This window comes from Phyllobates terribilis, unplaced genomic scaffold (genome assembly GCF_046119375.1).
Source record: "Phyllobates terribilis strain yellow unplaced genomic scaffold, ASM4611937v1 Scaffold_11__3_contigs__length_659146591, whole genome shotgun sequence".
Classification (NCBI taxonomy): Eukaryota; Metazoa; Chordata; class Amphibia; order Anura; family Dendrobatidae; genus Phyllobates; species Phyllobates terribilis.
The window spans coordinates 408,504,176-408,520,533 of NW_027362771.1; positions in this window are offsets into that span (position 1 = coordinate 408,504,176).

Consider the following 16,358-nt stretch of genomic DNA (forward strand, 5'->3'; position numbering starts at 1 on the left):
GGTGGATTTTTAAAAAACAAAAACCCAAATATTTAAGAGAAGAATAAAAGAAGAACAAAAACTGACCACTTTTGACCAGGTCTATCAGATTTAGAATGGAAAAAAATACACAACAGCGCCACTCTTGGTCATTGTACACGTTAAGTATTGCACCGTTCATTTGAATGTGACAAAGCTTCTTTATCAGATACAAACCATAAGATGTGTAGACCTTTTTGCATGTAATATACAGCAATATTCCTATGAGCTGATCATTTACTGAAAGTAGAGTCATCAGAGGTCAGGGACAGTAATATGTATTAGTGTTGCAGCTGTATAAAAACCCTCTCCTTTTAGAAATATGATGGAAATGACCTCTGTAAGTAACTTTAGTTTTATCACACCTGCCTGTATTATAGCAATTATAATCTTCGTTTTTATACGCACAACGGTGCTATGTAAATGGCTATAACTGTGAAGCGTCATTTGTTGGTAGTGAATGAGTCTGATCTGGTGTAATATTTATCTCTGACAAGGTGATAGATTTTTTTTCCAATCCTTAAACATCTGTTGCTCATTAAAGCTGTTTTTTTCCTACAAAATCGAGAAAAATACTGAAAGCTTAGGAATAATTTCCTCAAAAGAAAAAGTCATATTTCAACATTATACACCATTACGCAAACATGGCTGTCATAAGTGGGAATCGATCACCTGATAATGTGTTGTTGGCATAGATCCAAGGACTAACAATGAAGGACTCAATGATCTGTGTTTTGACAGCCACCAAAGTACTTAAAACTCAAATTATCACATTATTTGCTTTTATTGTCCTGCCACTGTTTAGCAAATATAAGGACAACATATGGCATGTGACATTGGTGCCCTTAATTTTCATAGGAAATTACCTAGACTCCAGTATAACCTAGGTAACAGGTAGATCAATAACCTCAAAGCTTGGGTTTTCCAGAGACTAAGAAACTCTCAGCAGGCCTTGGAGACCATTGTTGTGGACCAAATTTTCAACCTACTCATCAAATGTCAAATAGTAATAAGTGTTCTATGAAAATAACATATGCAGACGAGAGTAAACCAACAGCTTCTCATGGTTTAAATGGACACGGTCCAGATCCCATTCTCCCTGTCCTGTTGTAGGCACTTTCTGCAGTAAAGAAGGTTCATCATAGGCACTCCGGTGGGTGTGCAGCTAAGCTGACCCTTATACAGCAAGCTGTGATGCTCTGTGCGCTATGACATGTTACCATCATAGCCATCCTTATCATTTTTAGTAATTTGTGCTATTGTAGCTCTTCTGGCCTAGCCTTCACTACCAATGTCTGTAATTGAGCTTGGGCAACCATGATCTGGTTGCCAGTTAACTGGCTGTTTGTCCTTGGACCACTTTTGGTAAGTTTAAGTAATGCACACTTCATTTTGAAGATGATCTAATACAATCAAATTTGGTCCTTTGCAAAAGTTGCACCGATCCGATAATTGATAGACAAGTCAATAATCGGTGAACACTTATTCCTAATTATAGACATTATAAACCCGTGTAAAAATGCTGATGATCACCTGACGAAAGAGCAAAACTCTCAATCATTTATGCCGGCATAAAAATCATCATTGGGAGCACATCACCCCTTGTAAACTGGAGATATGCTGCTGATAACACAATGCTGTATGGGAGACTAAATGATCATATTAACGATCATTCTGTTCCAAACTGTATTCGTTGATGTGTTAACAGGCCAGTAAACGAGCACAAATCAACTTGTACAAGTATTGTAGATTAACGGGCATAAATGGATCTGTACATTGTCCATTTTTCCTTGTTCCAACACATACATATAGTATATTTCACATAATGAATGGTGCCATTGTCACAACATAATCCATGTTATTCCCCTAACCAGTCAGTGGTTTTAATATTATGCTGATTGGTGTATTTTAACATAATTTCCAGATTAATACATCAAGGCTCGATTCATCATTGCCTTCGGGTTTGTTTTATGTTTTTCACTTTTTTTTTAGTTTGCACCTAATTCAATACTTTATTTGCCCTTTTTATGTCTTTTTTATATCTGCTCACACGTTTTTATTTTATTTTCTGCTTTGTGGGCAGAGTTTAGTGATTCCAGATGTTTTCTCCTGACACCAAGCCAGCCACACACACTCACCCCCTTCCCTGGTGTATTTTTGAGTACACCATCATTTTGGTGTAATTTTGCTCCATTTTGCGTAATGTGTAACTTATGGTGCTAAAAAAATCCACAAATAGTTCAAGACCAAAAAAAAGACCATTTTTGACTTTGGGCTAAACTCATGAATCGCACCAGTCTGAAGAATTTGTCACCAAAAACAGCAGCTAATAACAAAACAAAAAAAGGAAAATGACTTAAAAAAAATGCAAATTATGAATTGGGGTTAGAGATGACAGAACCTGAACTTAAAAGTTTGGCATTCCTACCGGACAATTAGTGTCTGGTGCTAATCGCCGAACATGGACTTCTCTTGGAAGTCCGTTGCAATGTTTGGAGTTCTGGGGGAAGTCCATTGCAAAGACATAGAGAAAGTTACCAGCTCAATAGTCCAGGTCCCCGTTGTTTTCAATGGAGTTTGAGTTCTTGTTCAAGTTCAGGTACAGTTCTGTTACCCGAACTGACCTTTGGAATTAAGTTGGGGTCGGGTACTAGAACCCAAACTTCCATGCCTAATTGGGGCCCAAATGTCCAACCCAAACGTGGTGTGAACTTAGCCTTATTCAAAAATGAGTTGGCTCTTTGGGTTATTATCATTGCATGCGACTTTTGGATGTGAAGAAAGAACCAGCCTTGAATGAGGAAAAACTTCATATTTAGCCTAAATTTTATGTGCTGTTTCCAACAAGAGTCTGATGTGTCTACACACTGCACATATTGATTGAGATGTCAGTTCAGATGAACAGCAGCAGAAACTGCTCAGCCTCAAGCATAAATGATTTATCATTTGAACAGCAAAGTGGTTCAGACATAAGGATTAAGAATGCCGGTCCGGCATCATATCATGTTTCATTTGGAACATTGCCTACCTCCATTGGCTCGAACTGTGCAGCATCATTTATTGTCGGTGACCAAGATTCTCCTATCTACCTTTGACAAAATGATGGAGCTCCATTGCATTACCTGAACATCTGCTGCTCATTAAAGTTTGTTCTTTCTACGGAACGAAAACAAAATGTTGGCCGCTTGATCTACTTTATATTTTTGGGAGTAAACAGTAAAAACATCAACCCTGACAACTCTGCGCTATCTTCATACGCTGTGTGAATCTTGGTTAGAAGATCATTATCTTATCACTGCATATTAGAGTCAAAACCTTAACCAAAACAGACATTTCCAATCGCGGCTGTATTCTGGATGTGCATAAATCACTCACATTGATTTTTCATTAAACGATGTTTGACAAAATTCATATGTTAATGAAATGTATAATTAATGATAAAAAAAATACCAACATCTGTTACCTTGTTATTAGGAACTGATTCGAGAGTATTATTTTCAGCGTGTCGCTATTAGCGCAAATTATATTAAAATCCTTTAAACACAAACTCTACTCATTAGTTGCTAATTTAGGTTGGCGTGTGCAATACAATCTGAGGAAGGTCATTTTTATTTGCTTTATCTTAGCCAAATGTAGTCAATTTTTTAGGTCCCAAAATAACCCAAATGTTCTACCAGCAGATGGATCCAATTTGCTAGCAGAATGACATGGGACTTTGATTGATTAATCCTCAGAGCCTTTGCTAATATTATGAACACAGGAAGCCTCCACTTTGCAAGGAAAAGAAGAAAAAAACTAACGGACTATTCCCACCTTGGAAACAAGATGATGTCTCATCTTTGCATTCTGACCCGTGTGTCATACTTACTGTATATTTAATAGACTCTTCTGGTAGTGATATTTTTGCTGGTAATATATGCATATCTTGTGAGTCATAAATCATTGAGGAGGAGGACAACAGACAGTAGTTCTTTATCAATATTCTGCAGGACTGGAGCAGAGACGGATCACAGAAGCCTGGTTTTAAAGAGAATTATTAAGATTTATATAGGTACATTTCATTACAAGTGCTCCGTCTGGGGATATTAGTTCATAGGTTAAATAGTTTTTAAGTTTTCAAGATGGTTTCTAATCCTACGTTTTTACATTTGGAAATGATACTTTAAAAAATGAAGTTAAAGTCTCAAATTAACATAATTTTCATCTTATGATATTGCTGATCTATTGGTTTTAGGTTTCTAGTAAACAGACATGACCGAATCCATGGTTCTGATAACTTAATATATAGCCTCATACACACTGCTGATATGGAGTTGTATGGTGCTCCGTAAGGTACTGTGTGCCAGAGATATTCTACCCTTTAATGCGGTTTTATTATTTAATACTATTTCTGTTGGATTCAGAAAAAATACATATGCTTCTGCTAGAAATCAAAGACATATGGACGGTGGCCTTGCCTTATGCACCAAAGTTTATGGGGGCTCAAAATCCCCTCCTCCCCCATTTTGGAATGATAAGCATCTGTAAGCATAGTTTTTTCTTGGAGAGTGTCATGGGACACAGGCTTAGCACAAGCCATTCCATTCACCAGATACCAGGGGTTGCTTTGGCCTTCACCCTTTAAACCTCGAATAGGGATCTAGACCAACACAGGGACCTCTGGGTTGTGGCCACGGGGTAAGCTGCTCATCATGCGGGTCCGATACCAAGAGCTCAAGTCAGGGTCAAAATCGGGAAAAAGTGGGTGGTTAAAATACATTCCGAGGCCAGAAAAAAGGGACAAACAAAATGGCACAACAGGAGCAATGGATCAAAGCTAAGATAAGGTCTAGATGAACTAAAAAATTGGCAGCCAGAGAATGTCTACTCGGTTTATATAAAAAAGGAACCCCACCCATGGCTCCCACCAAAGAGCTAATTACATTATTAATTCACTGCAGAAAAAATCAGGTGGACAGGAAAGTGATAACTAGTCACAACAATCTTAAAGCCAAACAGCCACATGCTGTATTCATCCAGCAGTAACCACGGGATTAGTGTGGGCCGTCTAGTGAACCAGGCATTGGTATTCAGACACGGATGTGACAAAGAGGAATAGTGAATGCTTATGCAAAGCACAGCAGCCAGGATGAGATTGGCTGCTGTGCTCTGCATAGGCAGCAACTGAGATGGCAAAGCTTGAAGTGAGCTTAGTAATCTCAGTCACTGGTTATGTAAAGCAGAGCAGCCGATGACAAGCTCACATCAACTGCTATGCATTGCATGGGCAGCGGCTGAGATAAATGAAGCTGAGCAGATAATGAATGAAGATAGTATTGCATCGTGCAGTGAAGATGATTGCATTCTGTATTTATTACTAAGGCTATGTGCCCACGATGCAGAAATGCTCTGGATTTTTCCTGAGCGTTTCTGCATCTCCGTGGCAGAAAAAACGCATGCGGATTGTACATGCATTTTTCCTGCCAGGTAGAAGCGTTTGTCAAGCGTTTTGATCATGCGATTTTCCATGCAGGTTGTCAAATCGATTTTAGCATCGCTTGGAAAAGTGCTTGAAAGTTGGTCACACAATATAAATCCATGCAACTGGCATGGATTTATATTGTGTGACGAAATAATAAAAAAAAAAAAAGAATTAGAACGTAAAAAATAAAAAAATAACCTTATACTCACCTTTCCGGTGGTCTCGGTTTGCTCCCGGTGTCGCTGCTGGCTCCGTGGCGGGTATCGGTAATAAAGGACCTTCCATGACGTCAGCAGTGACCATCAGCTGACTAAATTACATCACTGAAGGTCCTTGCAGATCACCCCTGGGAGCCAAGGAGAGCGCATCGTCGCCGGGGGGACACCGGGAGACCGGGGGCGTTGGAGAGGTGAGTATGATTACTTTTTTTATTTTTAACTTTATAATTCTTTTTTAACTTGTAGGTACGATGGTACCTGGGTCGGATGAGAGTCTCCTTTTCTCCAGACCGGGGTACCCTCCGCGCATGTAGTCATGCAGATCTTATGCAATCCAATGCAAGTCAATGGCAGCGATTTCGCAGCGGAATCGCACTAGAATTGGTCATGCTGCGTTTTTTACTGCAATGTGAATCCGCAGCGGAAATTTCCGCATGATGTACACAGTGCATGCGGATTTGCATTGTAGCACATGACAGACCTATTACAAGCTATTTTAATGTGTTTTCGCGGTGAAAATCTGCCGCAAAAACACATTAAATCCGCATCGTGTGCACATAGCCTAAGAGCAGCATTTCTGTTTTTACCTTTTTCTAACCCTAACTAAGGATAGGGTTAGACTTAGGGTTAGAAACAGAGCTCATGTAATAAAACAGTTTATATAAAAAAATTATTAACAAAAATTTGAAATAAAAATATATATATTACAATGTAAAGAATTGTATTTGTAAAATTTTGCCAGATTTCAGCGAAAGGCAGAAAAAAACTAGATGGTCAAAGGGCAAACTATAATCTCATCAGTATTTTACTTAAAATACAATACAAATGCTTGGGGATAAGGAATTTAATACTGGAGTGGTGAAAGAAACGCAAGAAGTGCTAACGGCCAACTAGTTAGGAGGTGCAAAATACTGTACTTTGTTTCCTCCAGGCGCTGTCAACCCATGCTACACTGCTGCATGCAGAGGGAGAGTAGGATTTTTTCAAATTGTCCGTCATAGTTCCAACAACCTCAAAGCCATGTATAGTATATGAGGTCTTATTTCACAGTAAATGGAAGTGAGAATTAAATAAAATTGACAAAATATTAATAAACATCTTAAAATCACAGCCTTAACTTAATAACCATATCCCAAAAGTCTCAGTTCAGACGTAGTTTATATTTCATGTGCAATAAAATGAAAAATATCATCTACATGGACAAAAACTCCTTACTTATATAACGTACAGTTACAGCATATGCCAGTTCACTTATTTTGATGCAGACTCAGGAACTGAGCCTGCATCTTTCCCGACAGAAGATAGCTTGGTGCCTCTAACAACTGCACGTGGAGCAGAGCTCCGCCAGCGGCTGATAAGCTTTTAAATGCCACTATTAATCTCTGACAGTGGCAGTCAAAGCACTGGCAGGGTGGCGTGTCATTCTATGCGCCCCCTTGACATGATTGTGGTACGCTGATGGGTTGCCAGACGGCTGGGGTCTGCTGAACAGCCCCATGCCTAACATGATAGTAGTCTTGTGAACGCCAGCTTCTGGCTGGTGTTCATTAGAGATCATGTTTTTGCTATATACAGCAATATTCTGTGTAGCAAAAAACAAGTCCTCATACAGCCCCATCAATCAAAAATTTAAAAAGTTACAGATCTCGGAAAATGGTGACAAAAGCAATTTTTTTTTTCCAAAGTTTTGAATATTTTTTTGCCACTTGAATAAAAAAAATGTGTATTTGTCATCTCTATAATTGTACTGACCTGGAGAATCATATTACCAGGTAATTTTTAACATATACTTGGAGGAAAAAGAGGAAAAAGTGAAAATGGAAAAATGGAAAATAGCCATGTTGGGAAGGGGTTAATAACTTTTTTTTATGAAGCAAAATTATACTTTACAAATACTACACTTCACCTTAACCAAAAAGCAACCTGTGCAATGATATTTTAGATCACGCTGAATTATATGTGGCTCAAAATTACATTTTAGGATTGAGAGTAGTCTCCATTTATTCCCACCTATGATTTTGTACATTAACACGGAATCCGTCATTTATGTCATAGCTCATCTTCAAAAAAGCAAGAGCATTGGTAAAAAAGGATAGAAATTCTTATAATGCTGGACAGATCAATATAGCTCACATAGGGGTTGTCTAGAACCCAAAATATCCTTTCTGAATATCTGTCCTTACACGCTAACCACTTTTGTAATTAGCTTTATTATACAGTACTCGACACGTCTCCCTAGCCTGCTAATCCCTAAAGGTGTCACGCTGTCTCTGTATACTGGAGGTAGGGAGCCTAAGCTGACCCTAAGCTGGGGCCCTGACTAATCCCTCAACCTGGAGGTACTGTTAAAGGTACAGAGGTCCAGGCCGCCAGCGTAACCCCTACCTCCTGAGGATCCCTGCACCTAAGTAATCTAGTCCTGAGAAGGACCCCGATCACAACAAAAGAGGACAAGTAATAATATGCCCACACACAGTACTTAGACGAACGAGACAGTACAAGGGAAAAACCAAAACCACCTTGCATACAAAAACTACACAACTACAACAGAGGGAACACCAACGGGAAAGGAGATAAATGATAAAGCGAGGAAGGGAAAAAACACTCCAAATACACTTATCTCAGAAACTCCAAATACCACGATCCGCTCTGTAAGTCTGTATGAAATGCTTTCACCGACACTTCCCAAACAGACCAGCAGGCATTTGAAGGAGACTCACTACAGCAGCATTGATTGCAGCTGGGCGAGGCTGGACCTCGTCTAGCACAGAGAGAGAGAGAATTAACTCCCTCACTGCCGAAAACACAAAGCACCAAAAAGTCAGCTGCGAGAAGTCAGGCTGTGTAATCGTGACGATCTTCGTGGCGATACACCCGTAACAGTACCCCCCCTTCTACGAGGGGCCTCCGGACCCTCAGGGCCAGGTTTATCCGGGTGAGTCGTGTGGAAGGCCCGAACTAATCGGTCTGCGTTAATATCCGACGCAGGAACCCACATCCTCTCCTCAGGACCATACCCTTTCCAATGAACCAGGTACTGAAGGGACCGGCGATTAAAACGTGAATCGATGACCCTTGATACCTGGAACTCCAAGTTACCATTGACCACCACTGGAGGGGGAGGTAAAGGTGACGGTACCACCGGCGCCACATACCTCTTAAGCAACGATCTGTGGAACACGTTGTGAATTTTAAACGTAGGGGGGAGTTCAAGACGGAATGCCACCGGATTAATAATAGAACTGATTCTGTACGGCCCGATGAACCTGGGACCCAGTTTCCAGGAGGGAACCTTAAGTTTAATATTCCTGGTAGACAACCATACCCGATCGTTCACACTTAGGTCCGGACCAGACACTCTCCTCCTATCAGCCATACGTTTGTATCGGTTCCCCATAGTATTCAGATTCTTCAGCACCCCTCTCCATACTGAAGCGAGTGATGAGGAAAATCGTTCCTCCTCAGGAACCCCCGAAGAGCCCCCCCTACTGAAAGTACAAAACTGGGGGTGAAAACCATATGCCCCAAAAAACGGGGACTTACCAGTGGACTCGCTCCGCCTATTATTAAGAGCAAACTCTGCCAGAGGTAAGAAAGAAGCCCAGTCCTCCTGGTTCTCTGACAGAAAACACCGGAGATATGTCTCCAAGCTCTGGTTTATACGTTCCGTCTGACCATTGGTCTGAGGGTGAAAAGCCGATGAGAATGACAAATGCATCCCCCGCCGTGCACAAAACGCCTTCCAGAACTTGGACACAAACTGAGACCCCCGATCAGACACCACATCGGAGGGTACCCCGTGAAGCCTCACAATCTCCCCAATGAACACCTGCGCAAGAGTTTTAGCATTAGGGAGAGCCGGAAGAGCGATAAAATGTGCCATCTTGCTGAACCTGTCCACTACAACGAGTATGACCGTTTTACCCGAAGACGGAGGGTGGTCCGTAATAAAGTCCATAGACAGATGAGTCCAAGGACGCTCCGGGATCTTCAAAGGTAAGAGGGCCCCAGACGGACGGGTATGTGAGGTCTTAGAGCACGCACAAACCCCACAGGACGCGACAAAAGTTATCACCTCCTTATGTAAGTTAGGCCACCAAAACCGACGCGAGAGGAGATCCACAGTTGCTTTACTCCCCGGGTGTCCTGCCAAAACTGAGTTATGGTGTGCCTCGATCACCTTTTGTCGCAACTGATCTGGAACAAACAGTCTCCCCGGAGGTCCAACAGGGGCATCCCCCTAAGCCTCCAATACCTCCTCCTCCAGCTCAGAGCATACTGCCGAAACCACCACCCCCTCCTGAAGGATAGGAATCGGGTCGTCCGTATTCCCGGCCCCAGGGAAACTGCGAGATAAGGCATCCGCCTTTACATTTTTTGACCCAGGACGATATGTAACGACAAAATTAAACCTGGTAAAAAACAAATGACCACCTAGCTTGTCTGGGATTCAGACGTTTCGCGGACTCCAGATATAGCAGGTTCTTGTGATCGGTGATGACGGTGACCGGATGGACTGCCCCCTCCAAAAAATGGCGCCACTCCTCAAAAGCTAACTTAATGGCCAAGAGTTCCCTATTGCCGACATCGTAATTCCTCTCAGCGGACGACAATTTTTTAGAGAAAAAGGCGCACGGATGCCACTTACCAGGGGACGAACCTTGTGACAATACTGCTCCCACCCCTACCTCGGAAGCGTCTACCTCTACAATGAATGGCTGTGACGCATCAGGTTGAATGAGTATGGGTGCCGAGGCAAAACATTTTTTCAAGCAGGAGAATGCTTGACAAGCCTTGTCAGACCACCTAGAAAAATCCGTCCCCTTTTTAGTCATGTCTGTGAGAGGCTTAACCATGGACGAGAAATTAGGAATGAACTTCCGGTAATAATTAGCAAACCCCAGGAAACGTTGTAGTGCCTTAAGATTCTCTGGCCGATCCCACTCAAGAACTGCCCGCACTTTCCCAGGGTCCATACAAAAACCGGACGCTGAAACCAGGAAGCCTAAAAACTGGAGTTCCTGTACGGCGAACACACACTTTTCCCATTTGGCATACAGTTTATTATCCCGCAAGATCTGTAACACCTGCCTAACGTGCTCCTGATGAGACACCAGATCCGGCGAGTAAATTAAGATATCATCCAGATATATGACAACAAACTGTCCCACCAGGCGACGAAAAATGTCATTAACAAAATGTTGGAACACCGCCGGGGCATTAGTCAGACCGAATGGCATGACAAGGTTCTCATAATGCCCCTCCGGAGTGTTAAACGCCGTCTTCCACTCATCCCCCTCCTTCATCCTAATCAGATTGTACGCCCCCCTGAGATCCAACTTAGAGAACCATTTGGCGCCCACGATCTGATTAAAGAGATCGGGAATAAGTGGGAGTGGATACGGATCTCGGACCGTAATCCGATTAAGTTCACGGAAATCCAGGCAAGGGCGTAGGCCTCCATCTTTCTTCTTAACAAAGAAGAACCCCGCAGCCACCGGTGAAGATGAAGGTCTAATATGCCCCTTAGCCAGACTTTCTGAAATATAATCCTTCATGGCCTGCCTCTCAGGACCAGAAAGGTTATACAACCTAGCTTTAGGTAACTTGGCCTCAGGGAGCAGTTTTACAGAACAGTCATACTCGCGATGAGGAGGTAGTTCCTGACACCCTTTCTCCGAGAATACATCCTCAAAGTCCGCCAGAAATGGAGGTAAGACCCAAGGAGTAACCGCACCGATGACCGTGTTCATGCAGTTTTTATTACAGAATTTACTCCATTGGCTTATCTCTCTGGTTTGCCAATTAATAACCGGGTTATGCTTAGTTAACCAAGGAAGGCCCAACACTATAGGAGTGGGAAGACCCTCCAACACGTAGCAAGACAACAGTTCTTTATGTATCGCCCCCACTTGAAGTTTTACGTCATGCACAGCTTGCAAAAAACTTCCCTGACCGAGAGGCCTGGCATCGATCGAGAATATGGGGATGGGTTTAGCCAACTCACTCAATCGCATACCTTGAACCCGGGCAAACCGAGCATCAACCAGATTAGCCCCGGCCCCACTATCCAGAAGAACAGATATCCTCTCAGTTCTCGTACCCACCACCACCTCCGCCGGTACGAGAAACTGAGACGAACCTAGGGACGAAATACCTACTCCCAGATTGCCGTCCACCACACAACCTAGAATCAACAGTTTTCCGACGACTCTTCACTCTGCAAGGGACGGGATGGACACCCCCCAATAAAATGTCCCTTTCTCCCGCAGAAGAAACACCTTCCTGTCTTATGGCGCACCACCGGTCCCCTCCCCCGAAATGATGTCCCTCCTAATTGCATAGGCTCCTCTGGACTGACCAGGGGAACCACCATATGAGGGGACCTTGTAGGAGGTGGAGTCATCACAGGGGGTCGAGTTATCCCGCACCTCTCCCGAAGCCGTCTGTCAACGCGAATAGCCAGGGCCATAGCGGCTTCCAGTGACGCGGGAGAGTCATACTGTGCCAACACATCCTGTAATTTGTCGGATAAACCTTGACAAAACTGGCTCCTAAGAGCCGAGTCATTCCACTGGGTGTCAGTGGCCCACCTACGGAACTCCGAACAGAATTCCTCCGCCGGACGATCTCCCTGCTGGATCCTACGTAACTTAGACTCAGCAAGGGAGATCCGATCTGGGTCATCATATACGAGTCCCAGAGCAGCGAAAAACCTATCCACTGACTGGAGAGCCGGGGAGCCCGGGGGAAGAGAGAACGCCCAAGATTGTGGGTCCCCTTGTAGGAGCGAGATGACAATTCCCACCCTTTGTTCTTCACTCCCCGATGACCGAGGCCGCAGCCGAAAGTACAATTTGCATGCCTCCCGGAAAACAAAAAACTTGTCCCGCCCCCCAGTGAACCTGTCAGGGAGAGCTACTTTAGGTTCTGGTCCGGCTTGCTCCTGAGGATGCAAAACCTTGGACCTAACGTCCGCCAGCTCCATGGACAAACTCTGCAACTGCCGAGCTAGACCGGATACTGGATCCATGGTAGCTGGAGAAAAACTAAGTGGGTCGGTGAAAATGTCACGCTGTCTCTGTATACTGGAGGTAGGGAGCCTAAGCTGACCCTAAGCTGGGGCCCTGACTAATCCCTCAACCTGGAGGTACTGTTAAAGGTACAGAGGTCCAGGCCGCCAGCGTAACCCCTACCTCCTGAGGATCCCTGCACCTAAGTAATCTAGTCCTGAGAAGGACCCCGATCACAACAAAAGAGGACAAGTAATAATATGCCCACACACAGTACTTAGACGAACGAGACAGTACAAGGGAAAAACCAAAACCACCTTGCATACAAAAACTACACAACTACAACAGAGGGAACACCAACGGGAAAGGAGATAAATGATAAAGCGAGGAAGGGAAAAAACACTCCAAATACACTTATCTCAGAAACTCCAAATACCACGATCCGCTCTGTAAGTCTGTATGAAATGCTTTCACCGACACTTCCCAAACAGACCAGCAGGCATTTGAAGGAGACTCACTACAGCAGCATTGATTGCAGCTGGGCGAGGCTGGACCTCGTCTAGCACAGAGAGAGAGAGAATTAACTCCCTCACTGCCGAAAACACAAAGCACCAAAAAGTCAGCTGCGAGAAGTCAGGCTGTGTAATCGTGACGATCTTCGTGGCGACACACCCGTGACAAAAGGTGTATTTTTTATTGCACTTACTGTGACGTTTCATTTGAGAGGAGTCTCAAATATGATGTCACAGGAGGCTGGGATTGCACTCTCTGTAGTGTCTGTCAACCCTCCTGGAACCGAACATCATCGGGGGGGCAGAGCTGCAGTTACTTACTACATTCTCTGGTATTGCTGCCTTCTGAAGATGTCTTGGATCCATGGTGATAGACGATGTGGGAGAAGTGAGTGCAGCACCCACACTGTGCTTCGATCTCTGCTGTCACATGTTCTAACTGTGAAATAAGATGTTGTCAAGGGGCAGAGATAGAAGCAGTGAATAGCATCAGCGTCACCCCACAAATACTAGCAACACCCTCAAATGAATTGTCATCAGGGGGCAGCACTGGTGTCATTCACTGCTTCCATCACTACCCCTTAATGATGTCCTGTTCCAGGAGCGGTGATAGATGCTGTGGGACAGTGAGTGCAGCCCCAGCCTCCTGTGATATCATGTTTGAGCATCCTTTCAAGTGAAACATCACATGAAGTGCAGTAAAAAAACACATTTAGGTATTAGATAGATAGGGAGAAGTGTAGGTTATTTTATAATAAAGCTAATTGCAAAAGTGGTTAGGGTGTAAAAATAGATATTTAGAAGGGACATTTTAGGCACCGGACCACCCTTTTAGTACAAATGTTGTCCTATGTTGAATGTAAAGAGAAATGTCTTCTATATTGAATGGTGAGTTCAGCAATCAAGACAATTTTGAGGCAGAGTTACAAAACTTTCTAAAAGAAAAATGTAGCTGTTCAAAGCAACCAATCCCAGAGCAGCTTTCATTTTCAAACGTGGAATACGCAATGAAAGCTGCTCCGTAATTGGTTGCTATGGACAACAAATAGAGTTTTTTGTTTATTTTTTTCAAACAGTTTCATCATGTCCTCCATTCTATTTTATTATACACAGACTGATATTGGGAATTGTAGCTTGGGGGAGGGTAAAGTAAACCTGTATAATAAATGCAAGGCCCCCAAGTTCTAGAACATATTTTCTTTATATGGTAATATACAGTACAGACCAAAAGTTTGGACACACCTTCTCATTGAAAGATTTTTCTGTATTTTCTTGACTTTGAAAATTGTACATTCACACTGAAGGCATCAAAACTATGAATTAACACATATGGAATTATATACTTAACAAAAAAGTGTGAAGCAACTGAAAATATGTCTTATATTCTTGGTTCTTCAAAGTAGCCACCTTTTGCTTTGATGACTGCTTTGCACACTCTTGGCATTCTCTTGATGAGCTTCAAGAGGTAGTCACCGGAAATGGTTTTCACTTCACAGGTGTGCCCTGTCAGGTTTAATAAGTGGGATTTCTTGCCTTATAAATGGGGTTGGGACCATCAGTTGTGTTTTGCAGAAGTCTGGTGGATACACAGCTGATAGTCCTACTGAATAGACTGTTAGAATTTGTATTATGGCAAGAAAAAAGCAGCTAAGTAAAGAAAAACTAGTGGCCATCATTACTTTAAGAAATGAAGGTCAATCAGTCCGAAAAATTGAGCAAACTTTGAATGTGTCCCCAAGTGCAGTTGCAAAAGCCATCAAGCGCTACAAAGAAACTGGCTCACATGAGGACCGCCCCAGGAAAGGAAGACCAAGAGGCACCTCTGCTTCTGAGGATAAGCTTATCCAAGTCACCAGCCTCAGAAATCGCAGGTTAACAGCAGCTCAGATTAGAGACCTGGTCAATGCCACACAGAATTCTAGCAGCAGACACATCTCTACAACAACTGTTAAGAGGAGACTTTGTGCAGCAGGCCTTCATGGTAAAATAGCTGCTAGGAAACCACTGCTAAGGACAGGCAACAAGCAGAAGAGACTTGTTTGTGCTAAAGAACACAAGGAATGGACATTAGACCAGTGGAAATCTGTGCTTTGGTCTGATGAGTCCAAATTTGAGATCTTTGGTTCCAACCACCGTGTCTTTGTGCGACGCAGAAAAGGTGAACGGATGGACTCTACATGCCTGGTTCCCACCGTGAAGCATGGAGGAGAAGGTGTGATGGTGTGGGGGTGCTTTGCTGGTGACACTGTTGGGGATTTATTCAAAATTGAAAGCATACTGAACCAGCATGGCTACCACAGCATCTTGCAGCGGCATGCTATTCCATCCGGTTTGCGTTTAGTTGGACCATCATTTATTTTTCAACAGGACAATGACCCCAAACACACCTCCAGGCTGTGTAAGGGCTATTTGACCAAGAAGTAGAGTGATGGGGTGCTACGCCAGTTGACCTGGCCTCCACAGTCACCAGACTTGAACCCAATCGAGATGGTTTGGGGTGAGCTGGACCGCAGAGTGAAGGCAAAAGGGCCAACAAGTGCTAAGCATCTCTGGGAACTCCTTCAAGATTTTTGGAAGACCATTTCCGGTGACTACCTCTTGAAGCTCATCAAGAGAATGCCAAGAGTGTGCAAAGCATTCATCAAAGCAAAAGGTAGCTACTTTGAAGAACCTAGAATATAAGACATATTTTCAGTTGTTTCACACTTTTTTGTTAAGTATATATTTCCACATGTGTTAATTCATAGTTTTGATGCCTTCAGTGTGAATGTACAATTTTCATAGTCATGAAAATACAGAAAAATCTTTAAATGAGAAGGTGTGTCCAAACTTTTGGTCTGTACTGTATATTATACCCATCTGTTCACACAGAGGTGTTAGCTATTGGAAGCATTAATGCTAACATGTTATTGAAAGGTCGACCTAGGTTGTGTTACTTCAGGGACCCGACATGAGCAAGCTTCAGCACTCACTTGACCGAACCATTGATTTTTATGCTTGGCTTCTTATGTTGACTTATTTTTATGTTTAATAGATTGTGACAGAGGTATTTTATGTGTTACATGATTAGTGTAGTCTTCCTGTAGTACTTGAGGGAGAAGACCAGATCACCAGGTAAAAACCACAGATGTGTGGG